The following is a 27,531-nucleotide window of genomic DNA, read 5'->3' on the forward strand; positions in this document are numbered from 1 at the left end:
CCATATTCTGAACCACAATACTTTTCTTAGTAAATTTAAAATGACTCTGGTCATATCTAGAACATTTTTTTAATTTTAATTTTTTAGTTCACATTTAAAAAAACAGAAGTATCGGTGACTTACTATTTTATTTTTAATTAGAGATTTCTGGATCCTATTGGAAGGGTAAAGGGAAATATTAGTTACCTTTTAAATTAGTATAGAGGGTGCTTACTCTCTGTTTTCTATACTTAATTTTATACTTATAATACTTATCATTTGAAAAAATTAAAATTATATATTAAATAATTCTGGAATATTATTTCCTTTCATGTAGTAAGTATAAATTAGTACCTCAGGACGACAATCTAGTGAAATGCATGGGTGTTCACAACTGTCAAATTTTTGCACACTAGTATTCCATTTCTTAAGAAATCCAAGGACTCTTTATTTTTCTTCTTCAAATACAACATTCTGAGGAGTTTCATGTGAAATTTCAAGCATGACAAAACGCTATCAGAGGGTTGATAACTATGACTTCAAAAGAGGCTGAAAAGAAGCTTTGCTCCAGTATTAAAAGAACCGGGTTTGACCTTAGGGTGCAGAGAATCGTATATTAAGAGAGCAGAGAAATTCCGTACAAATTCTGACATGAAGGATACAGTGAGTGAGAGGATGAAGCAAAGTGCAAAGCAGCTGCTTAAAGGATGAATATACAGATATATCACGAGCAACCTCCTAGATGTGGACCTTCTTGAGACTTTATAAGAGCCCTGAATAAGAAACGCGCAAAACTGACTCTCAAGGAGGTTATTGGTCTATGGCTCCTGCATTAATCTCATCCCGTGGGCTTCAGTAGCCAATACGACCTGCACATTTTAGAGCTTGAATTTCTCGGGAGTGTGAGAAGGAATGATATGAGTAGGAATTAATTGTAGCCTCTGGGCTTAGAGTAGAAGGAGTACATCTTCACTGCTGGTGAGTGGGTTACAGATGTAGATAGAATTGAGGATGAAACGACTACACCATTTGCAGCAACATGGATGGATCTAGAGATGATCATTCTAAGTGAAGAAAGTCAGAGAAAGACAAATATCATAGGGTATCACTTACATGTGGAATCTAAAATATGATATAAATGAACTTATTTATAAAACAGAAACTGATGCACAGACATAGGGAACAGACTTGTGGTTGCCAAGGGGTGGGGTGGGGAAAGGGATGGATTGGGAGGTTGGGGTTAGCAGATGCCAACGATAACACAGAGGATGGATAAACAACAAGGTCGTACTGGATAGCTCAGGGGACTATGTATAGCATCCTATGATAAACCAGAATGGAAATGCATATATATGTATAATATATATGTACATATGTGTATATAGATGTATAACTGAATCACTTTGCTGTACAGAAACAACATTGTAAATCAACTGTACGTCAATAATTTTTTTTTAAAAAGATGTAAATAAAATTAAAATCAGAACACATGGATTTATTTTTCTGTCAGTCTAGATAACTTTAACTAGATCATTCCCAAGGTACGCTACACAGCAAAACCACCACTTTTCTACCTGAGACCAATTTAATGTGTTCCTAAAATGTAACCTTATTTTCTTTCCATGCTGTAAATTGCTTTTGTCAGCTCAATATAGACGAGAGTGTAGCAGTGAGCATCCTGTTAACACGCGTGGACCAATTGGGTATTAAACAAACATACGTGAGGCTGAGGAAGAACTCTTGTCCCTAAAATGATTCAGTTTTAGATGTTTTTCTTTTCAGAACAGGTGTTGTGCATGAAAGTTAGGGATAAAAATTTCAAAAAGCGTTTATCTGTTTGCAAAGATCTCCCAGCCGCTGGGTATTTGAAAGACTTACCGGGCTCTATGGAGCTTAGTAGATAGAGGTTTTATTTAAAGGCAAAGAAAAAAGAAGGGAGGGAGAGGGGGAGAGAGAGGACACAGATGGAGAGAAGAGAGATACACAGAGAGGGCAAGAGATAGAGACTAAGAGACACAGAGACGGAGCAGGCAAACCCGAGTCCAAAAGACATCCCAGGCACCAGCTCCCTGGGTTTTTTTTTTTTTTTTTTTGCGGTACGCGGGCCTCTCACTGTTGTGGCCTCTCCTGTTGCAGAGCACAGGCTCCGGACGCGTAGGCTCAACGGCCATGGCTCACGGGCCCAGCCGCTCTGCGGCATGTGGGATCCTCCCACACCGGGGCACGAACCCGTGTCCCCTGCATCGGCAGGCGGACTCTCAACCACTGCGCCACCAGGGAAGCCCTCCCTGGGGTTTTATTTTTCCATGTCCTGTGCTGCGTCTCAGAACTGGACCTCCCACGCCTGTAGGGGAACCTTCATCCTTTCTTGGTAAGAGTCACAGCAGAGGGCTTCCCTGGTGGCACAGTGGTTGAGAGTCCGCCTGCCGATGCAGGGGACGCGGGTTCGTGCCCCGGTCCGGGAAGATCCCACATGCCGCGGAGCGGCTGGGCCCGTGAGCCATGGCCGCTGAGCCTGCGCGTCCGGAGCCTGTGCTCCGCAACGGGAGAGGCCACAGCAGTGAGAGGCCCGCGTACCACAAAAAAAAAAAAAAAAAAAGAGTCACAGCAGAACTTCCCAGCAAGCTCTGAATCCCCTTTTGCAACCACGCCACAGCATGTCACCAGTAAGGCCAGCTACACACCACCGGTAAGGAAACTGAGTCTTGGGATCACCACGGGAATTTCGGACTTCCATCACACATCACAAAATCCCACTGCCCTTGTGCAGAAATCAGAGAAAGAGAGACAGCTTTTCCAGTCTGCCTGGGAATCAACTCTATCCTTCCTCACTGTTACATTTGTCTGGGGAGCGATGCATTCAGCAATGAATTGAGGGAAGAATATGTATTCATGGGCTGATCCTCGTCTCCAGAGGGGCACATGTGACACTTGGGTGCAATGCACGAAGCATCTCGAGGTTTATACAACAAACATCACAAATTCCTAGTATAATATACCCTCCCGGTAACTACAGTCACCAGTCTGTGTACGAGATGCTCACAACGTATTCATCTTATAACTCAAAGTCAATGATACCTCAGTAAAGCTGGACGACTAACGCCAACACCACAGTTAGGACTTGAAACTCATGGACGTAACGTAAGCTCTATCATCTACCAATCAGGAGTGAATAGAGTCACCTGCTAGCTAAAAGCCACGAAATCAGTGGCTACTTAGGGAAGTATCATAACCAAAAACCAAATAACCACCACCACAAATTAAAAGCAAAAAAACCCCAAATACAAGAAGTTTAACTCCTGTGACTGTCGTGAAATCTACCCCAGTTAAACACCGGGTAACTCCCACAACGGGCATTGTGATCTCTGGGGCAGTGGTGTTACGTGCTTTAAGAAGGCACATGCACACTTCTGGTTTATTCTTTGTTAATCTTCTTTATCTCTTTTAACTTTTTATTTTACATTGGAGTATAGTTGAGTAACAATGTTGTGTTAGTTTCAGCTGTACAGCAAAGTGATTCAGTTGTACATAGACACGTATCTATTCTTTTTCAAATTCTTTTCCCATTTAGGTTGTTATATAACATTGAGCAGAGTTCCCTGTGCTGTACAGTAGGTCCTTATGAGTTATCTATTTTACATACAGTAGTGTGTACGTGTCAATCTCAAACTCCCAATCTATCCCTCGCTCCACCCTTCCCGCCCCAGCCATAGAGACTTCGTTCTCTAAGTCTGTGAGTTTGTTTCTGTTTTGTGAGTAAGTTCTTTTGTATCAGTTCTTTATAGATTCCACATATAAGCAGTATCATACGATCTCTCTCTTTCTCTGTCTGACTTATTTCACTCAGTATGACAATCTCTAGGTCCAGGCTTGTCCTAACCACTGGGGTCTGCAGGTCAGGGAAGTGGTTGCATAAGGAGATTTTCTCCAAGTGGTATTGCACTGTGGTCTTAACCATGAGAAATACTGGTTTAAACAAACTCAATTTGTTCCCATTTCCCCTTTACCCGGGGCTTCAGGGTATTAACTGACCAACCTCCAGGAAGGTGAGTTAAAAGAAAATACCTTCTCAAGCATATTTAACCTCAAAACCAGATTTTCACGGAATATCTCATTTTGGGCAATATGGATCTAAGACAAGAGTTCCTGAGCTCAGGGGACGGATCAGATATGCCTATGGAGCTTTTAGAAACATATTCAATCCTGTTTGTCAGTCTAGACCTCCTCCTGAACCAGGGTCTCCAAGGTACCCCACGTATTCCCAAACTATCTCTTCAGGTGTTTCGGGGAGAGAGTAGACATGCAGGCATTTCTGTCTCCCCATGAGTATGCACCTTCTCCAACATCTTTAAGGTAACTGTTGCAAATGCTGATGAAAACCGTGGGACTTTAGATCACGTGTGTCCAACGAGAGGAAACAGCAAGTCAATAACTTTGTCGTCAGGGTATGGCTCAACGATCCCTTTTAATTTTTTCTTTTTATAATTGCACATTGACACGACTTCCATTAAGCTTTGCCAGGGCTCCCATCACTTTCCCTGTCAAGGTGTCAGGCATCTGTTGCAACTGATTTAGATGATAGTGGCCAGATGACCCGCAGGAGTCAGGCAATTAATCAGATAACGGGAAACATGCTACTAAAATAGGCAAGTAATTGAAACAGCTTGCCTGAGAAGCTGTAATCAATCTACTCGTTCCTTAGAAAATATATGGATATTGAATAAGGATGTCACCTCCCTCCCCCACCCTACGCCCAGCAAGTTTTAAAATATTTGGGTGACGCTTAGCTGCGTATTTTAGTGGTATCAGCCTTTTAGTCCCACCCCTCAAAAATCCTTCCCCTTCCTCTCTCCAAAGGGAAGGTGGGAAACAGGAAAGAAGTATCAACATAGGAAGAGCCGTCTTGTCTTTTTAAAGCAAACTAAGCTAGCATCTGTTTTTGAGGATCCGTAGTTTCCCATGCAATTTTCCATGAAGGACAGACGGAAATCTGATTTTGCATTTAAAATAAAGCCAAAGAAGACCTAAAAGACATTTCTCCAACGAAGACACACAGGTGGCCAACAGGCACAGGAAAAGACGCTCCACATCACTCATCATTAGAGAAATGCAAATCAGAACCACAATGAGGTGGTACCACATACCAGGCATTATGGCCACCATCAAAAAGTGTACAAACAATAAGTGCTGGAGAGGGTGTGGAGAAAAGGGAGCCCTCCTGCACTGTGGGTGGGAATGGGAATTGGTACAGCCACTACGGAGAACAGTGTGGAGGTTCCTCAAAAAACTAAGAATAGAACTACCATACGACCCAGCAAGCCCACTCCTGGGCGTATATTCAGACAAAACTATAATTCTAAAAGACACATGCACCCCAATGCTCACCGCAGCACTATTTACTATAGTCAAGACATGGAAGCCACCTAAATGTCCATCAACAGATGAATGGATGAAGAAGATGTGGTACATATATACAATGGAACATTACTCAGCCATAAAAAAGAACAAAATAATGCCATTTGCAGCAACATGGATGGACCTAGAGATGATCATACTGAGTGAAGTCAGTCAGACAGAGAAAGACAAATACATATGATATCACTTACATGTGAAATCTAAGAAAAGGATACAAATGAACTTACTTACAAAACAGAAAAAGACTCACAGACAAAGAAAACAAACTTACGGTTACCAAAGGGGAAAGCGGGGGAGGGATAAATTAGGAGTTTGGATTAACAGATACACACTACTATATGTAAGATAGATAATCAACGAGGACCTACTGTACAGCACAGGGAACTCTGCTCAATATTCTATAATAACCTAAAAGGGAAAAGAATTTGAAAAAGAATAGATACACGTATAACTGAATCACCTTGCTGTACACCTGAAACTACCACAACATTGTAAATCAACTACACTCAAATATAAAATAAAAATCAAAAACTGAAAAAACATTTATATGCAGGAAAAATGAAAATGAGTAAATGACTTCTCCAGTAAAAGTGGCAACAGAGACCTTACCCCTGGAGAGTTCAACTCTGAAATCACTGGGCCAATTTCAGAGGTGGACAGTGCAGGATACAGCCCGACAAGAAGCAAGACAAATTTGGAATTAAAAGAAAAACTGATTCCCATATACAATCTTGTCTCTGAGTCATTTCTATACTTCATCTTGTTCCACTGCTGCTCAAATAGAAATGACCTCCTACAGGCTGCAAGATAGCACAATAATTTACACACATGTTCGTACTATAGGCTTGCAAATAATGATTTGGAATGGATTTTATAGTCACTAAGCTTTGGCTTCTTTCTTGATTATAAAAATATTAAAATAAATTTACTCAGGATTTTTTTTCTGAGGCCATCAGATTACGTGCTTCTACTCTGTTCGGATTCTATTAGGCTTCCCTCCAGGAGATGACTTTTTCTGGCTTTAGATTTTTAAAAGAAAAAGCATGTTTAAAAGTCAGAGAAAGGGCGAAAAAGAAAAGGTTAAAACAATCTAAGTTCCTCATAACTTTGCCCACTGATTACACACATGGCCCCTGGAAAACGAAAAGGGCACGTCATCAAGGGGAGAGTTTGTTTTCTCAAGTCTGGAAAAGTAATCACTTGAACTTTCAGGGCGACAGACTGTCTATTCGTGACAGACTAACTAAATTCTGACCATACAATGCTTGTGGATTCGTGTGGGCATTTCCCCCCCAAATCACTGCCATGGAACGGGCAGGGGGGAGCATTGGGGCGTCTTGTTTTCTTCTGTTGAGTTTTGTTTCGGTTCCCCTTTTAGAGATGCTTTTCACTGTCATTTCAACATAGATCACAGAGCCTCTGAATACATCTTCTGATGGCAGGGATTAAATGCCATTATATGCTAGAACAGAAGGTGGTGTATGAAAATACGTACTATGCAGCTCACGAAGCAACAGAATCAACCCAGAGGCTGCAGATAGGAGGGACCACTTAGGTCCCTGGGGAAGAGGGCTTTCTGGGAGAGCTGCCAAGGGGTCTTTGGCAGGTGGACACACCAGGAAGATAAACTGCACGCCAGGTGCACGAAGCCGCAGAAGAGAATCCCATGTTCAGAGAGCAGCGGGTGTTCGAACAAGACGTGGTCTCCTGAAGCTGCTGGCTGCCTTTCCCAGGATCAAGCCCTGAAGAACGCCAAGGACAAGAAGGAAAAGAGAGAGACAGCCAAAGCCCACGTTTGCCTGGGGGCCGTGGCCACTGGTGTGTTGATGGGGTGCGTGGAGAAGTGGATGGCGGGGTCAGCCTGGGGTAGCCCTGAAAGTGTGTGGAGACCAAACTAAGAGGAGGAGAGACCGCCTTTTGCTTTCGTTTCTCTGCCACCGTGGCCTCCTCCATCACCTGTCTTCTCGAGGCTCCTAGTCTCCTGAGTCACACAAAGGCAGTGTGAGTGAAAAACGTGTCACCTGCATATCAGTAAACAAAGGATGTTGCAGCCATCGAGCCCTCAGCCACTGCAGCTGCCCCAATGTTTTGCCCTGAGGGGATTCAGGATGGAGAAAACCAGGCTCCTGGCCCTAGAGAGTTAAGGTGCATATCAGAGGAATGATTTCAGTGAGCCCGGACTCCTGCATCTTCCCATGCATACAAAGTGCTAAATCCTTTAACTTGAGATATGTGGTTTTCTTTCGTTAACAGGAATCTTCTGACATTCTGGCCTTTGTTGCCAAAACTTCTATACATCCAGGCTCCTCCCGGAGCTCTTTGGAGCTGTCCCCCAGAGCTACCTGGGAGGCTGCCTCCCGGACGTAGGTCCTCAGTTTTGTCCTCCAAATGAAACGTCATTCTCAACTTGGAGGTTGTGCAGTTTCTTCAGTCGACCAGCAGCATGGGGAAGTTTGAGTTTGTGAGAAGCTGAGAAAGACAAGCGGTGGGCGGATCCCCTCTGCATTGAATGTGTCTCACGACTGCACCTTTGGGGACGACAAGGGGAAGGGGACGGCATGGGTGTTGGCCCCCAGCCTGCATTTGCCGAATCTGACCCCCTATACGCCCTGACGCCCTCTTGTTGGCCCTGAGATGTCGAAGAGGTCTGCAGCTTTGAAAAGGTACTGTTTATTTGTTTTCCTTTTTTCTTCCAGTTTTTTGGGACATAATTGACTTCCAGCACTGTATCAGTCCAAGGTGTACAGCATAAAGATCTGACCCACATACCTCATGAAATCACGATCACAACACGTTTAGTGAACATCCAGCATATGGTATAGACACAAAAGTAAAGAAACGGAAAGAAAGCTCTTTCCTTGTGATGAGAGCTCTCAGGATTTACTCTCAACAACTTTCACATAAAATGAACAGCAGTGCTAATTACATCCATCGCGTTGTACATTACACCCCTTGTACCTATTTATCTTGTAACTGGAAGTTTCTGCCTTTTGACTACATCTTTATCCAGTTGCTCTCCGCCCAACCCGCCCCTGGTAACCATAAATCTCAACTCTTTTTCTGTGAGTGTGTTTGCCTTTGAAGTATAACTGACCCACAAGGCCGTTAGTTCCTGTTGAAAACACCCACATACGACTCTTCAAATCCTACGTGGACTTGACCACCAAAGCAATAAGCATAACAGGTGGTACTAAATGATTCCGAAGGGTCTAAAAAAGTGTGTAGGTGTCACAGAGACCATTTAAAGCTATATTTTTTCCTAAGCACACAGACTATTACAATTGATTAAGTCATAAAAAATTTCAACCAAGATCAAAGATAAAGTATCCTAGAGACCATACTTTCTCTTACTTCATATTATGTGAACATTGATTGACATTAATTTATAAATTAATAAGAAGGTAGATAATGAATTCTTGCATCTTTAATAAAATATAGAAACATGCATAGGTAAATAATCGAGTTACAGAAGACATCATCGCCAGAATTCTAAAGATGAGAACTAAAGAATAATCGAAGTACCACCTATCAAAATACTATGTTGATATAAAATTGGGTCATGGAGGGAATTACATTCTTAAAATTTTTAATTAAAAAGTAAACTATCTCAAAAGCGATGATGTACATGTTCCTATAAAGAGAATAACAAACAGCAGAGACCCCAAGAATGTAAAAGGAAAGCAATACCATAAATAAGAGAAGAAATAAGCAATACGGAGTAGGGAAGGACAATTGAGAAATTCCACACCACCAGGAGTTGTTCTTTGGGGAAAAAAAAAAACAAAACTGGAAAACGATGCACACCTCTGACAGTAAGAGATAAGGAGATGAAATACAAAATAACAACATTATAAATGGAGACGGAGTCCTAACTACAGGTAAAGTAGAGATTATAAAAAGAAGAGAATACCATCACACCTTCAAAGACTTTGCCGTATGAGACAAATGTCAAGGCAAAGTTTAAGAATCATTTTAGGGCTGGTTTACTAAGAAGTAAAAAGATGGAAAATCCTGTGCATTAAAGACCCTGCAGTAGAAGCTAAAAGTCTTCCCACAGAGTTTAAAACCTCAGGCCCAGAAGACTCCCGTGGACTGTTCAAGAATAGATCATACTACTAGTTTTATGGGAAAAAAAAAAAAACACGCAAAAACCAATACACAGTGGAAATGGAACGGCCCCCAACTCACTCTTTAAGGCTGAGTGAGCTCAACACTCAACCTTGACAAAGAGACTGTGAGAAACAAAGCAAAGCAAAATTCCGCTGCACTTACAGCTTTCGTTTCAAATATCTAAGGAAATGATTCACAAGCCTTCTTCCACCATGGATAAAATAAGAGCGTACCACGACCTCCTTGGGCGTGTCCCTACGTATCAAAGGTTGGTTTTATTAGAAAGCCTAGAAATGCAATTTCTCACAGTGTTGCCTTTTGAGAGGAAAAGCGGCATCGTCGGAATGGAAGGAGAAAACGCAGGGATAATACTGGATTCTCGTGTCTCAGCACACTGTCATCAGGAATCCACTGGAAATGACCGAAGAGATGATAACATTATACAAAAATGATACAGCGAACACCGCCTTAGATGGGGAAGCACCAGCTTTACCTCGGACACGAGAAGGGGACACGTGCCTTGAGGTGATACTTGACCCTCCTGAGTTTAGCAAATTAAGTGAATCTGCTCAGATGAAGCGAAGGTTCAGATGTGAATCCCCAGCATCCCTCATGCATTTTGGGCAGGAAGAAGGAATTGGGTCAACCCACTTAGGAAAGCATGATCTCCCAAAGCTGACCACAGACAGAGCCTACAGCAAACCGATGATTACCCTCTTGGGTGCACGTACAACCCTGTGAAACACCAACAAGATTGCAGATGGCATGCAACCCTTTCTTTGTAAAAGGCAATGAAAATTAAAAACATATATCCAGGGCTACCCTGGTGGCGCAGTGGTTGAGAGTCCGCCTGCCGATGCAGGGGACACGGGTTCATGCCCTGGTCCGGGAGGATCCCACATGCCGCGCGAAGCGGCTGGGCCCGTGAGCCATGGCCGCTGAGCCTGCGCATCCGGAGCCTCTGCTCCGCAACGGGAGAGGCCACAACAGTGAGAGGCCCGCGTACCGCAAAAAAAAAAAAAAAAATCCACATAAATATCTTTGTATCAAGTCTTAAACTCCGTCAAGGAACATACTTCATGCCTCAGCTGGGAGTGAAAGGTATACAAGTGGTCTAATCAGAGGGGTTACAAGAGGAACAACTGTTTTAGGTAGAAAACTGCAGCTAGAAGCCCCCTGGGTTATCACGAGTATATCACAGACTCCTAAGATGCAAGACCAACGCCAGGCAGGCTCATTTTAAGTGCATCTCCTCTGCTACTTCCACCAGCAGCCTGGAGCACACACCCTAGCTAGTTAAAGACAGGAAATGTAGCATTTGCTTCTGACAAAATTTTTTCGAAATAGAGTAAACACCACCCATTTGAGAGCTAGTTAAAAATACTGATACGTGGGACTTCCCTGGCGGCGCAGCGGTTAAGAACCCGCCCGCCGATGCAGGGGACACGGATTTGAGCCCTGGTCTGGGAAGATCCCACATGCCGTGGAGCCACTAAGCCCGTGCACCACAAATACTGAGACTGCGCTCTAGAGCCTGAGAGCCACAACTACTGAGCTCTCATGCCACAACTACTGAAGCCCGTGTGCCACAACTACCGAGCCCACATGCCACAACTACCGAAGCCCGCATGCCACAACTACTGAGCCCACATGCCACATCTACTGAAGCCCGCGCGCCTAGAGCCCATGCTCCACAACAAGAGAAGCCACTGCAATGAGAAGCCCATGCACTGCAATGAACAGTAGCCCCTGCTCGGCAACTAGAGAAAGCCCACGTGCAGCAACAAAGACCCAACACAGCCAAAAAAAAAAAAAAAAATACTGATACTTGCATTCTATTCCAAGAGACTACATCGTTCTGTGATGGGAGGGGTAGGGAGGGCTGTTCCAGAAATATATAACTTCCTACAAGCACCCCCAGATGAACCGGATTCTGATGAGACGGGCACAGTTCACACGGGGTGCCTCAGATCCACGCAAAGACTCACACACCTGGGAGAGTCCACAATTGGCTCTCAATATTCAAGGAGACTGGCTCAGCCCCCAGCTGGGTGGGGAGGCGGATGGAGGTCTTGGGGAGAATGATGGGGAGTGTTGGTCCAATGAAAGCGGACGGTAAAAAAAAAAAATTTTAAAAAGGGACTTCCCTGGTGGTCCAGTGGTGTGGCCACCAATAAATAAATAAATTAAAAAAAATTTAAATTAAAAACAATTTTTAAAAATTAAAAAAAAATTATTTTTAAAAAAAATTTAAGAAAAGGAAAGAAAGGGCACTGTAATTGGGAGAAGTTCTGGATCCTAATAAAAAGCTTACCCAATTTCCCGCCATGAATAGGACTAATATTGAAGTCTCGATGGACAGGATCTCTTCCGTTATTCACCAGGTAATGAGTCCCACTCAGGAGACGGATTCCAGCAAGTGGGTGGTATGCAAGGAGTACACACCGTGGTTTGAAAGACGTTGTGCACTGTCCAAGATTGAGACGCTTTCTCCGAAATGGGCACAAGTCCCCATCAGGGGAGTGTTCCACAGATGTGCCAGTCCTGGAAAACTTGATCAGGCTCCATTGGGTGACTTAACATTATTCAAATAGATGCATGTATTCGTACTGAGGCTTTGGAAGCAGGTAATGGCCAGGTAGTACGCGTTTCCTTTCCACGAGGGGGCATTTTGCTCTGTGTGAGGTTATTGTTTTGTCATTAGCAAATGCATGAGCCCATTTTAATGCCCGTTTTGTGTGTGCCGTTCTGTCTGTCAGATGCAGAGACTAGTGAATGATGTTTTAGGGCAGATGAATGAACCTGATACAGAATTCTCTTGGTTTTGAGGTGCCAAGTTTTATTGTTTTTAAATTCAATTGTTGTATGAAAAGGGAACTGTATCTATGCCTTTATGAGATAATATAGCTCCAAGGAGACACACACACACACACACACACACACACACACACACACACACACTCCACCATCATTTAGGGAAACAAAAATTGGGGAAGAATATGAAAAACAGCATCTAACTGAGAAAAAAGAGTAGGAGATTGTAAGGCACCTTTAATTAGAAGATGCAGACATGTCCCCTGGTCTGCCTCACACACCCAACTCCAGACATGACAGCAATTATATAACAGACGCAATAAATTCAGGGTCACAGAGACACCCTCTTCCTCCCAGACTCCTTGATATTTTGTTTCTGAATCTTCAGCATCTAACACAACATCCTCATTACTGGACGAATGAATGAGTTTATTTAGGTTGTTATCACTTTCCTAATATTTTTGCATGTACAGTATCTCACAAGTACTGTGGTTTTGTTTTAAATCTCAAATAACCTTTAAAAGGTAGGCACGGGATTTTACTTAAACAAAGGAAAAAAATGAAGGTCCAATGAGGTTGAACTTGCCTAACGATTAGTTGGATATTACGGGAGACGTACACTGAGGTGAAGTTGCGAGGGCCAGTGATACGTGGGGGGAACACCTCCGAAGGGCGAAAGGCTGGGGGGGAACTGGGCAGGAAGATTCTGCAGAATACGGCACAGATCTGATGCCTATAAAGGCAAAGGACGAAAGGGAGAAGCAACATGGCACAGAGGACGCCCCCGACAGACGTGCTGATCTAACTGGGGCATAGCCGGCCCAGGGCAGGTTCTGAAGCAAGACTGCCCCTTGGCGGGGTCTCCCACTGCGAAGACTCGCTGAGAACCCTGTTTTGCTCAGTCCCGGACGGGGGGCAAGGTCCAAAAGGCCCTAAAGCTGGAAGCGCCCCACCAGAGGCACAGCTCGCAACTGCGTGGTGAGTCCCTGAACACAGATCCGAGCCACACTCTCCGGGGCCATCACGGTCACGGCACAAGGCCAGAACGGGGCACAGCAGAAGCAGAACCCAGCCCCTGAAACCCCCAAACCGCGGTTCCTCGCCGGCTGTTGCCAAGACAGACGACACTGATGAGCTCTGCCTCCCAGGACGACGTTGGGAAAGGCTGTTTTCAAACGCCTTACGTGTCTACTCAGGGCTCTTTGTCTTTATGCGTCTCAGAGGCCGACGACCCAGAAGCAGAGGTTGCTTCGAGGACGGAGTAGATGGCGCATCAGAACCCGGAACAACAGAACTGCGGGCTGAGCTCCCGGCCGCTGTGTGTCTTCAACTTCCCCGCCAGCCGCCGACGCGGAAAATCCCGCTTGCCGCCACCTTGAGGCATCCTCGCCAGGCAAGGGTGAAAGCTGCAGAGCTGCAAGGCTGCAGCCTCTACTGGTTTTGCTTCTAGAATTTTACGGCTTCCCTCTCCCCCCTACGGTGATTTCCTTAACCTACTGAATCCCTACTCCTTGCAGCTCACGGAATACTTTTTTATATTCTAGGTACAAGAGCCTCCTGTGTCCACACCTCAACCTCCTCTAACTGTGCTCTCTCCTCTTTATTCTTCCAAGAAAAGGTGAATACATAACATGTCTTTGTTGCCGCCGTTCAGCGCTATCTTACAATACCTGGGATATTCACCCAGGAAAACCTTTTGTTTCAAATAGCAGCTAACAATTTGTAGTTTACTTTGATGCAGTTCCAAGGTACTTATGCCCAGAATTATGAGAACCTAATTTGCTACGGCAGAAGCAAAACGCTCTACTTTCAAGACACAAGATTGCATTTTCCCCCGATGTCTCAATTAATGCTCAATATTATCAGTAGCCTTCTGTTTTCACAGTGAAGTGATAATTTAGGGTGAAATGATGTAATTCACATCAAGTAAGGGTCTTGAGAATGGTAGAGACTATTGAATGCAATCCACTACTCTTCCAAACGTTCATCATTCCCATCAAAGACTTCTAGATAATGTATTTGAGGTGCTGGACTGTTTGGAACATTTTTAGAGGGTAGGGAAAGGGTTCAGATGCCTTCGGCTTTAAAACTGTCAAGAGAAGCAACATGAAATTCTGCAAAATGCAGGCTTTGCATGTAAAATCCCAGAGCCCTTTAAAGGCAGCTCCTGAGAGAAGCTTTGTGGAAAGTAACGAAAGGGATTGGTTAAACAACAACAACAAAAAACTGTTAAATGTCTAAAATTGAAAGTAACATGTCTGTAGGCATATCTTATTATACACTCATTTCTATTTGTGATCAAACAGCCATTAGGATTGCAGCAAAATAAATGAGTCATTCTGAGCAGAAAACGAGATTTGATTTATTACATGAACACCAGGTCTTGGTACAGCCTGCAACTCTTAAGGTTCCTTTAAATTGAAATTGATTCTCCTTTCTACAAGAGTGTAATTTGAAACACTCTGCAAACAATCATCCTGAAACGAAATTACTGAAAATGTCCATCGGACAAGGTGCATTTTGAAGTAAGTACCTGGTGCATTTGTTAATGAACGCCACGACAATTCTGGAAAGTGTTTATAGAATTACTAATACATATTCCACAGAAACCTATCGAATTAAGGGTAAAAACAAGCGCTCTCGGGTGTCTTTCAGTTTGTTCTTTTCCCCCAAATTATCAAGGAGGATTACAATCTTGCGGATAATGTTGGCAGACACAGTAAGATGTGATTAGATACAAAGAAGTTGTCTTGGAAATTTACTGGAGGCTGGAAAAAATGTATACCATCCTCTTCTTCTCAAAGTATTAAGTGTTTCTAGCCATGATCTAATATTTCTGGGTCTTGGGTTTTAATCCATTTCAGAATAAACAGTTGATCCTCTCCACTGAACAGTCAGTATCTGTAGCAACTCTACTGTCACTTTCTAAAAATTTATTTTATTCAAGTAGAGTTGATTTGCAATGTTGTGTTCACTTCTGCTGTACAGCAAAGTGACACAGGTATACATATACATGTATCCTTTTTCATATTCTTTTCCAGGATGGTTTATCACAGGATATGGAATATAGTTCCCTGTGCTCTACAGTAGGACCCTGTTGTTTATCTGTTACATATATATATATAAATTTTTTTTAATGTCATCTTAATTTGAGTGTGAAAACAGAAGCTACAATTTCAGGCCTATTCTCTACTTTGCGTCATGAAGAGAGGAAGCATTGGTCTTACGTGGGAAAACAGGTGGAAACCATCAAGGTGAGACACAACTTCAGAAGATTTCCCTTCTGCTCGCTTCTACTCCATTAAGGCTTCGTCACCCCAAATCCAGCAGAACTTCATTTCAAGAAATTAGTCAGGAATACAACTCTATTGTCTACTCTGGAAATGATTTCAAAAATAATCCTTACACAGAAAACAGTCCTTACTTTTCTTTAGTTCTCAACACCCTGATTCAGTTGAAAAACTCCCTCTATCTGTAGCAGGGTGTAAATATATGTCTGTTTTCTACTTCATCCTCCCCAAGTAAAAAAAAAAAATTTCATTGGGAGAACAAATTCATCACAGAAATTCGAGGTAGTCAGTTCTAAGAGTGTAAGTCTCAAATCACCCATGGAAGACAAGAAAAAACATATCTGAAGAGACTGCTGGGACAAAGCTTGTTCCATTCTTGATGACATTAATATTTCCAGCAAAATGTGCTTTTGATTTAAAATGGTCTTTTTATCATACAATTTAAGTCTGTGGGCTATCCGGGATACAACACTGAGAGACTAGATTTTCTGGGTAATTTTACCATCTGTCAAGAAGCTTCAAGACCTGAGCTGCTCCATTCAATTACGAAGTACTTCTTTTAAAAAGAGGTCCCTAAAAAAAAGTTTTTTTAATAAAATTTAAATAAAAAGAGGTCCCTGACTTTGTATAACATTTTTATATTCATGCAGAATCTAAGGAGGCAACCTCTCAGATTTCCTCACTACAGAACTGAGAAGTAGACATAAAAGGTACGTGTCCTCCTAAAGGTCTCCAGCTCAAACCTTCTGAAGACACATCCACGGCTGTGGGTACCACCTCTTGGGTCTCCATCAAGCGTGAATCCATAGGGACCCCCAAGTGATTTTGTTACAAAGGAGAATATGAATTCAATGACGTTAATATTTGTAAAAGAGACTATAGAACAACCTATAAGAAGGCAAAGAAACAAGAACAAGAATGGTAACGAGAAACATATACAACACAACAGGAGGAGGAGAAATACACCCCACGTGAGTGGGATGATATAAACAAGGATACTCTGCTCCAACCTTGGAGGAAACATTTGGAAAAAAAGATTTCACTGTAGTCCCTGTGGACAGAAACTCTTGGTTTAAATCTGTGAAGATACCTGCCTGGAACAGACTGTTTCCGCCTCATAAAATGTGCCAATGTTTTGTGTTTACGTTGGTGACCTGCCCTCCTGTTTCAGTAAAGCCTTACGCCTTCACACCAAATCAACAGCAGTTGTTGTGGTCCAATAAATAAATGCACACGGATGAGTCAGGCAGAAAGCTGTGAACGCCCCGTTAATTTGGATGCGCTGAGAAGTGCAACCTTCACGGGGCACCTAGAGATTTCGGGGGAGACAAGGAACTGCCATGTAGTAGTATTTCAGTTAACAGGGGTGGAAAGATTTCTTTAAGCTATTTTGTTGCAGTAGTCACCGTTATTGAGCCATCCATGTAAAACACTCCCAAAGGATCTTCCACCTAGAAGATATGACTAGGATTAGAGGCAAACCTGATAACTATATTTAAATACTGTTGATTCTGTCCAAGCAGGAATGCATTTGTTCTTAATTTCAGGAGGAAGATCAGGAATGAAGAATTGTTCCACCCAGATGTCCTAATGGGAAACTCAGCACGTGGTACATTTTTTTTTTTGCGGTACGCGGGCCTCTCACTGTTGTGGCCTCTCCCATTGTGGAGCACAGGCTCCGGACGCGCAGGCTCAGCGGCCATGACTCACGGGCCCAGCCGCTCCGCGGCATGTGGGATCTTCCCAGACCGGGGCGTGAACCCGTGTCCCCTGCATCGGCAGGCGGACTCTCAACAACTGCGCCACCAGGGAAGCCCAGCACGTGGTACATTTTATATCTACTTGCAGTAGAGATGCAGAAATGATTTAAAACAAACAAATATATACATGCATGTGTGTATATGGTAATACCTGCAGTCAGTATGGGGATTTCTCAGAAGACCAGACACAAGGGTAAACACTGACACCAGACAGGAAGCAACTGAAGGGAGACATCAGAAGAGGCACCCAGTGCAGGGACTTCTGAAGGTGAAGGGTAAAGGACCAGCCATTGGGAATAGACCACAAGGCAATTCTTTTTTTTTTTTTTTTTGGCTGTGTTGGGTCTTCGCTGCTGTGCGCGGGCTTTCTCTAGTTGCAGCGAACGGGGGCTACTCTTGGTTGCAGTGAGCAGGCTTCTCATTGCGGTGGCTTCTCTTGTTGCAAAGCACGGGTTCTAGGCACGCGGGCTTCAGTAGTTGTGGCACGCGGGCTCAGTAGTTGTGGCTCACAGGCTCTAGAGCGTAGGCTCAGTAGCTGTGGCACACAGGCTTAGTTGCTCTGCAGCATGTGGGATCTTCCCGGACCAGAGCTCAAACCCGTGTCCCCTGCATTGGCAGACAGATTCTTCACCACTGCACCACCCGGGAAGTCCCAGAGCACAAAGCAATTCTAAAGGAGAAAATAAGATGCTGGGTGTGGGGGTTGGGACTCTTACGAGGAGAATCTGGGGCCGTAGATCCCCAACCAAAGTCATTCCCGTGGATGAGTGAGATGGGGCAGCAATGTTGGAAGTGGTTGTCTCCAGGTGAGAACAGCAAGCATGGAAAATTGACTTGAAGACTTCACGGCTACTAAGAGAAATGAAGAATCTGGAGGGTAACATCCATCCCCACTGACGTGGAAAACAGTATGTAACCTATCAAGAGCTAAATGCACACTCCTAGGCAGCAGACTAAACAGAGGCTCTATCAGACGAATGGATACTCAGGCACCAGCTAATCTGATTAAGCAGGCATTCAAGAGGTGGAAGTCAAACGGATGAATGCGGATGTGAGGATCAATAAGCATTTGAGAATAAAACACACAAAAGAAACAATCCATTTGAAAAAGCCAAGAACCCCATCCAAGTGAAGAGTTAATCAAGGGAACAAAATTATATTTAAGTTTGTTTAATAGAGTCACAGTGATAAACAAGAGTAGGTGATCGTGAAACAAGAACAGTTACCAAAAAAAAGACAGCTTCGATTTAATGCAGTGGTAAAACTAAAGAACAAAGAAAAACCTCGGTGAACAGGGATCAGCGAGGCTTACTAAAGATAAAATGCAAGGTTAAGAGTTGAAATGCCCCTAAGAGAGGTGTGATTCAGAGCCTATGCTGTGAACCAGCACAAGATGGCAGAACTTATCAAAGGATTGCCACATGAAACAGAAATGGAATGCCCAAAGGAGAGAGGAAAAAAAAACTGGTGTGTAGCAGCCCTTGTTTTAGCCTCAAGCAATCACACATTTGCTGCTGTAGGAGTACCTCTCTGATTTAGGTCTCCAGAAATTCCAAAAATTAAGATCCACCCAGTAAGAGTTTTCAACCAAAAATCATTTGTCACAATAAGTCAACAGAAACTAAACAGCCACACTATGGATACTAGAATAACTGCATTAAGAATATCAACTGTGCATGCAATACAGAGACAGAAGATGTACAATCACAAAACTTCTATTATTAGAACAGCCGTTCAACACTCTCAAGTGCACTGGTCTGGTAAACGCACAGAGACAGAGACAAAATGAGATAGAATGGAAATAGAATTCTTCCTCCAAGATGTGAGAGAAAGACGGGTGTGCGTGTGTGCATGCAAGAGAGTACGTGCACATATACCCACGCTGATCTGTCGGCTAAAACAATGTCCTCTTTGCAACATTCCACTTCCATTCTGTGCCCTTGCAAAATAAAACAGAACGTGTAAAGGATACGCAAGGTACTCTAAGGAAGTTCAGCCCTTGCTTTAATAAAGAAATGAATCTGCTAATCCAGGGGTCGTTAAAACTTTTCTGTGAACACTAGATAACAAATATTTTGACTTCATAGACCACACGGTCTCTGTTGCAAATACTGAACCCTGCTACTGTAGCGAGAAAGCACCCATGGACCAAATGTAAATGAATGCCATGACCGTGTGTCAATAAAACTTTATTTACAAAGACATTGGGTGGAGCAGAGTTGGTCTATGGGCTGTACTCACTGGGCCATGCTTCCCTTGCCACACAGCTTCGGCAGCCTTGGGAGGTGATCAGGACCACAGTCCCTCCAAGACACGTGGAAGCAGAAGCTGTATTGTAACAAGAGGTCCAAATGAACATCTTAAATGTACTGCTAACCGTTCTGTTATGCTCTGTCATCTTCTAAGATGCAGGAGCAATAAGGTTAGGTATGCTTTGTGGTCCCAGTGTATGATGAACAAGCGCACGCACACATGCATCACGCACAGACGTGCATTCACACACACCAATGTTTGAAGAGCACCGCTCCCAACACACATTATTAACAATGACAATTATTAATGAATGGTCCTAGTTAGTTCCTTGTTAGAGGAAATATCTTCATTGTTGACACTACCTGAAGAATTGCTATGAAAGACTCAAAGTGGGGAAAAAACAAAAATAAACTCCAGAAGGAAAGAATCAGAAACCTGCACCTGTGGCAGCAACAGCATCTCACTATAGAGACTTAGCACCTCCAGTGTTCATCCATGGATGGTAAATGGCGCAGATACAGATGCAGATGAAGATGACAGAGACAAGGATATATGGACGCAAGTACAGATGTAGACAATGACATAGACGCACAGGTAGATGTAGATGATATAGATGCGGATGTAGGGATGCAGATGCTGATGAGATAGATAGATAGAGGTGATGGGTGGATGGATAGATAGATAGATGATAGATACATAGATAGATGATGGATACACAGATAGACAGATACATAGGTAGACAGATAGATAGATAGATGATAGATACAGATAGATAATATAGATAGGTGATAGATGAAAACATGGATGTAGAGACGATAGATTGATAGATAGATGACAGATACGTAGATGATAGATACATAGATACAAACATAGATACATAGATGAATAAATAGATGCAGATTTACATGATGATATAGATGCAGAAGTAGATGTACCTAATATAGACACAGATAAAATACATAAATACAGATGTAGATGATATAGATAGATCTATATAGATACAGATAACTGCAAGTAGATGCAGATGATATAGACGGACACAAGACAGATACAGATACATGGATGTAGATGCAGGTGTAGATGATGATACGTAAGTAGGTGCAGATGACACAGGTAAGTTATATGGATGCAGATGTAGGTGTAGATATGGATGGTAGATACAGACACTTGGATGTAGATGATGAGGCAGATGTAGATAATGTACGTGTAGACACAGATGTAGACACACATCAATATGGACGCTTAGACTTGTATACATACTTCCATGTATCCAAGTCTCTCTGTCTATTTCTATCTCTGCATCTCCATCTCAGCCTGGAGCCACCTTCAAAGAACGTCACGACTCCACAGCTTCCCACACTTTGACCTTCTTCAGATGCCACTGAATGTCCCACCCACACGACCAACCACAACACACCAACTCTCCAGCTCTGAAGGTCTGCATGACACAGATGAGGCTCACTTGCAAGACTCCCAGGAAAAGAAGGAAAACCTCATCACTTATGATCAGTGTTCATCACTCCTGTTCATATAATTTATGGACCAGTAGTTAACTTTCCCTTCGCCAGACTCTGAGCTTCAGGTATAAGAGGAAGAAATATAGTAAAAAAAAAATTTAAAAAAATTAACTGCTGTAACAGACATACTTCCTGAGTAAACTACGTTCCACGTACCTATTTAGACAAATGTATCCTTTTCCTTGTATTTCAAAGATTTTCGTCCTATTCCTTTGAATTTTTTTCTCTACTTATGCTTGGGAATAAATTTTATTTGGATGGCTACCTCTTATAAATGAATACAAAAGGAATCTTTAAGAAACACTGAAAATGAAGGCTTGACCCTTCTGTTATGAAATGTAGTCTTGTAAATTTCAACAGGAGTTCCAAGCACTCACTGTGGCTCCAATAAATGCCTTGGGTATGCGCACGCGCGCACACACAGACACACACACACACACACACACACAGACACACACACACAGACACACACAGACACACACACACAGACACACACACACACAGACACACACACACAGACACACACACACAGACACACACACACAGACACACACCACAATAATATACATTCCACACACCTTAGGCAACTGCAGTACCACTGCCATGCAATTAGCAATAGCTTCACCCGACTGATGAGTGACATTTCCAGTACAGGAAGAAAAAAAAGCCCCATCTGTCTCTTGTTGACTAATTCTAACAAAACTAACGAACGTACCACAATCAACACAGAAAATAACAAAGTGAAAAAATAAAGTTGATGTTGTTTCTGCACCAATCTTCGCTTACCATTATATACCAAAACTATTTAACAAGTGATACTTAATATAAAAAAAAACCTGCCCATCTCTGCTAATAACCTCAATCCTGTTGTGTTAAAATCAAGAATACAGTGAAGAAGGGAAAAGGAAGAAGATACGGAATCAAATAGACTGTAATTCCCATTAAACTGGTGACTTGGACATGAAATCTATTCAGTTTCCGCAGTTCTCCCAAACCCCACCTCTTTACACACACCAGGAGCCCTGAAGAATTCCTCTCATCACTTCTGTTTCGTGAAAGACAGGTCAATTTTTGTTCATTTCCTTACACACCCTTGCTTCTCCAGACTTCTATCTGAGCAGCTACTGAAAAAAATGCCTTCAATGTTTTCAACCATTAGTCTTTTGAAAAATCCTTTGGAAAACTGACAGCACCTACCTTATGGGAGTTTACAGCTATATCACTGTATCCCTGAATTCCTCAAGTGACCAAGATAAACGGTCTCTTTGCCAGCTGTCAACCCCTAATGGAGGGTGGACAAATGAGATACATGTGGGTTGATTTAGGCTTTCGTGATGGGGGGCTGTTGGTTACGGTAGCATCCCCCTTGCCTACCTGACAAATACATCACTTTCCCCAAGGATGTGCAGTCATACCTTGCAACGTCTCCAAGAAAAGCCTCAAACACATACTTAGGTGAAGAGTCCAAACCAGTCTTATGTTTTGAGGATGCTTCTGCTTCTTTTGGGTTCCATCAAGCATTTCTACTCTGCCCAGCATTCACTCTTGGAGAACCTGCCAGCTGAACCCTGAATTAAGCTACTGACAATAAATTAAATAGTGGTATTATAGGACTCCCCTGGTGGCGCAGTGGTTAAGAATCCACCTGCCAATGCAGGGGACACGGGTTCGAGCCCTGGTCCGGGAAGATCCCACATGCCGCGGAGCAGCTAAGCCCGTGTGCCACAACTACTGAGCCTGCGCTCTAGAGCCCGCGAGCCACAACTACTGAAGCCCGCGTGCCACAACTACTGAGCCTGTGCACCCAGAGCCCGTGCTCCGCAACGAGAAGCCACCGCAAAGAGAAGCCCGCGCACCGCAACAGAAGTAGCCCCTGGTCGCCACAGCTAGAGAAAAGCCCGCGCGCAACAACGAAGACTCAATGCAGCCAAAAATAAATAAATTTATTTCAAAAATAGTGATGTTATGAATTAATGAATAGCAATATTAATTTTAAACATCTGCCCATTGAATTATTTGCCTATTAACACAACATAATCCCTTCCTACTAAATACCAATAGTTAAATTTCAGGTTAAAATGAAAGATGGGTGCTTGAAAGATTTTGAGGAATGACCTCAAGGTCTATTAGAATGTACAAAAAGCCTTTGCCTTAATTAAGAGAATCAATTAAAGTTTTGATCAATATTTGATTAAATCTGCTTGCCCGTTTAAATCCTATTTGTGGGAAGAAGTAGATCAATGTGGAATAATTAAACAGTGATTACTTTTATTGAAATGTATCTAATATATCCCTATACAAATCATATCTCAGGTTTATGTCCTACCTCTACAGTTTAATTCAGAACCCCTGGACAGAATTTGGGTGGTGATAAAAATTTAGAGAAAATGGATTTTATCCCTGATTTTCTGTAGAAATGCAGTTTCATACCAGCAAGCTTCAGAAGCAATCAGTAAAACCTGTGCATTACAAAAAATAAAAATAAAAACAACTCCACACACCTAGACAGGTATGGTAAGATCAGCAGACCTTGACTGAGGAATAACATTTTAGTCTAAGATAGCATCCATTTTTCATAGCGTTTTTTTTCCATACTCTAGATGGAAACACAGTGCATTTTTGAAGAGGACAGGCTGCAAATAAATATCAACCATGGTCTCTCACTGAATAAAATGTTGGCTAGCAGGAGGCAGATAGAGGCGTGAAATGGACACCTTGAATGCATTTTGCCGCATCTGTGGGTTATGTCACGCATGCAGTTTTACATCTCAGCTTATCGCGTTGGGGAAGGCACAGTGGTTTAATTCAAAGGGGTCCTGACTATCGCTAGCTAAGTGATGGTGGGCATGTACCTCAGGTTCCTCGAGCATCCTTCTTCACGTATAAAAGAGAAATAAGGTACACTGGATAAATATGTGCATTGCAGAGCTCAGTGGCAAGGCTCGTATCTGGTTAAGAACCACGAGGTGAAGGAGATACGTCCTCTCTGGAAAACAGGTCGTCATGAATACTCCAGGCGTGTATGTCAGGAGCCTCCATCCTTCCTTGAAGTCTATTATATGAAGAGACGTTTCAGAGAACACGCAAGCAACTAACTGGTCAAGTCAAGGAGGTGACTTAGTGTATTTGCTCTGGGAAGTTTTAAATAGATAAAGATCAGAGTCAAGACTGCCCAGGCTCTTGCCCGAAAACTGCCTGGATCTCTCTGGTATGAGGGTAAAGCAGAATCCTTTTATGTATCATGACATTCAACTGAACAGTGATAGATAGATAGACAGATAGGTAAGATAGTAGACAGACAGACATAGATATGTAGTTACAGAGAGAGAGATGACAGCTAGCTAGCTAGCTAGATAATATTGATAGATACAGAGATAAATGACAGACAGATAAACGATAGATGATTAGATAGGTAGAGAGAGAGAGAGAGAGAGAGAATACACAAAGTTAACCATGAAAGTTTAGTGTCAAACGTATTTCCCAGCACTATTGAGGTACAATTTACATACAGTAACACCCATCTTTTTGAAGTGTAAAGTCTGTGAGTTTTGTCGACTGTATTATTTTGTGTAATCCCTGCCACGCTCAAGATATAACCCCCTGTGAACATCCTCACAAGTTTCTCCATCCCCTTTGCAGCCCGACTTTGACTTTCTTACTCCCAGCCCCAGGCAAGCATGGATTCATTCACTGTGGCCCTGGCTTTGTCTTTTCTAGAATTTCATATAAATGGCTCTTGCGGTCTGGATTCCTTCACTTAGCACAGAGTTTTTTGAAATGCATCTATGTTGCTGCATGTATAAATGCTTTGTTCCTTTTGACTGATGAATACTATTCACTGTACGAATGGGTAAACAGAAGTGGATCCATTCAGAATTTGATAAATATATGGTGTTTCCAGTTTTTCTTTTCTATTTTAAATAAAGATATTATGGATTCAGGTTCAAGTCTTTGTGTGGACACGTTTTCGTGTCTCTGATAGATACCTGTGAGTGGAATTACAGGATCATGTGATTAGTACACATTTCAATTTGATACAGTCCAACTGTTTTCCAAATGGGCAAAACATATCATGAATTATTGATTTCTTGAACTTTGAAGGTTTAATACTTGATTACAATTGTTAGCAAACAGTAATAAGTTAAGATTATGGCTTTGCGGGTCTAAGCCTTTTAATTTTAAAAAATTCGAATATAGATACCTGATGTGTTCTATGTTATTTATAATAAATGCACATGGTCAAATACTTAATCTAAGAATAACTGTACACCAGTGTTTAATTTCGCCCAGCACTGTAGAATTCCTTGGAATATGTAAGTCATACTTCACAGGCTACTACTGCAAACACACATCTTTAATTAATGGCATATCTAACCGACCACCTTACCATCTGTAAAAATTCAAAGTATATTGAATATATATTTTCAAGACAGAGGTTTCTCAAATTTGTCTTGTTTAAGATCACAGCATGTGTGTCAAAAGCCCACAAACTCAATAATCGCCTTTGGAGTTCCTTTCTGTTTCATCTCGTTGCAATATATAATAAATAATTTTGCAGAATGGATGACTAGTTCTCTATGCACTGATTTCTTTTTCTCCATTTTTTCTACACGATGCCCTGATGCTTTTCACTCATCACAATAGTGAATAACACTCTCACTGACGGTTGTACATCAGTGAGTAAGTACATAATTTGCTCATAAGGTTATTTTTTTTTTAAGGTGTCAGCTTGCTCTGTAAGATAATTTAAACTGAAGAATACATTTTTTTTTTAGAGTATGCTTTTGCAGAAGGCAGAGTTCACTCTTCTTCAAAATGATTCACCGATTAGAAACTTTCCTTGTATTCTAGCCTCACATCTTCATGGAATGCTAATCTATTGTCAGAGTGTTGAACGATACATGATTGTCTGATTAGACACACTGAAAAAATGTCAAGTCCAAGTTTACTACACCATAAATTTTTGTTGATTCTACTGAAGACTGCCCGTGCTGTTACCTGCTTTCAGAGGTGGCCAAAAACATCCAAGTGAATAATTACATTCTCAAGGACAGCAATTATGGCGTACTTGCACGTCGACCTTTGCCCTCAGATAGAAGGCAACGTGAGGCTTTCTAACACTACCAAAAGGAACCATAACGAAGCTTCCCTTTTTGAAAGGCAAATTATATTCTGTTTATCAAGCTTACTGAACAAATGAAATCTGAGTCTTCTATAGTTTAGGAGAGATTATTCTGTGCATTCTACGGAAGCACACTTTTCTTGGAAAAGCAAGGTCAATACAAACAATGAAAAGAATTAGTGGTTGCTCTGTTTGAATATGTGATTTCAACTAGAGTTCACAGAATTCTCAATTGAAGGAGTTCTCAGTAGTTAAGAGTTGAAGCATATTCACAAAACACCAAGTTTCAAGGACAGAAGTTATTTCCTCATTAAAATAGGGCAGGAGAGAAATAAAACTTTCGAAAATAATTATCCCATAAAACACCTTTAAATGCATAATTCCTTTTTTTAATCTTCTGGGCATTTGAATATATGTGAACTTCCCATTTTAAATTGGTTTTTGTTATTCATCTCATCAGTGGATGTTTAGTTAAGTAACATATTCACTTGATCCATTTCCCTGCCCAAGAATTGGCTTTTAAGTCAGAAGTCAGTATATCATCAGATTATATAGCGCTAAAGAAAATAAACTTGTTAAATGAATTTGCTGACATGCATATTGGAGATTCTAAACCTGGGCTTGTAGATTTCATTATGTTTTGTCTTTAATCCATTGTTCAAGACTTAGCAGAGAATCCCCAGATGTGCTTTACAAACCTTGTTTTCCTCTACCACAATCGAGATGTAACTTACTTAGGGCGGTGAAATCAACTACGGCCATGGCAAATATCGCAAACACAGTCGATGTTTTAAGAATAAGATTGATTTCTGGACGCTAAGAAGCCATGTGGTTACTACAAAATAATTCAGAGAAAAACAATGATCCTTTGAATTAGGATGGATTTATAACATTCAATCCGATTGTACCTTAACTTCTGAGAAGTTACTTAAAATTAATGAAATACATATAAAAGGACCCAGAACGTTACTAGATTAGTACATTTTTCGAACACAGAGAAAAGCACTGTATTGGCTGGAATAAACGGCAGCTGCACGTGGATATATACCCCGAATTCTAACTGGCTTTATACAATAGAGATATATTTTTCCTATCATGGTCATGACCACCACATGGACAGAACTCAGGCATCTGGTTCCCTCCGTACTCTACGTAAGTTCTATATATAAAGAGATACATATATTTATACACACACATATATGGATATGCACTATATATCCATTATGGCTATCTATGTAGCTATACATATATATATCTATATATATATATAT

Source organism: Grampus griseus (assembly GCF_964374135.1).
Source record: "Grampus griseus genome assembly, chromosome: X".
Lineage (NCBI taxonomy): Eukaryota > Metazoa > Chordata > Mammalia > Artiodactyla > Delphinidae > Grampus > Grampus griseus.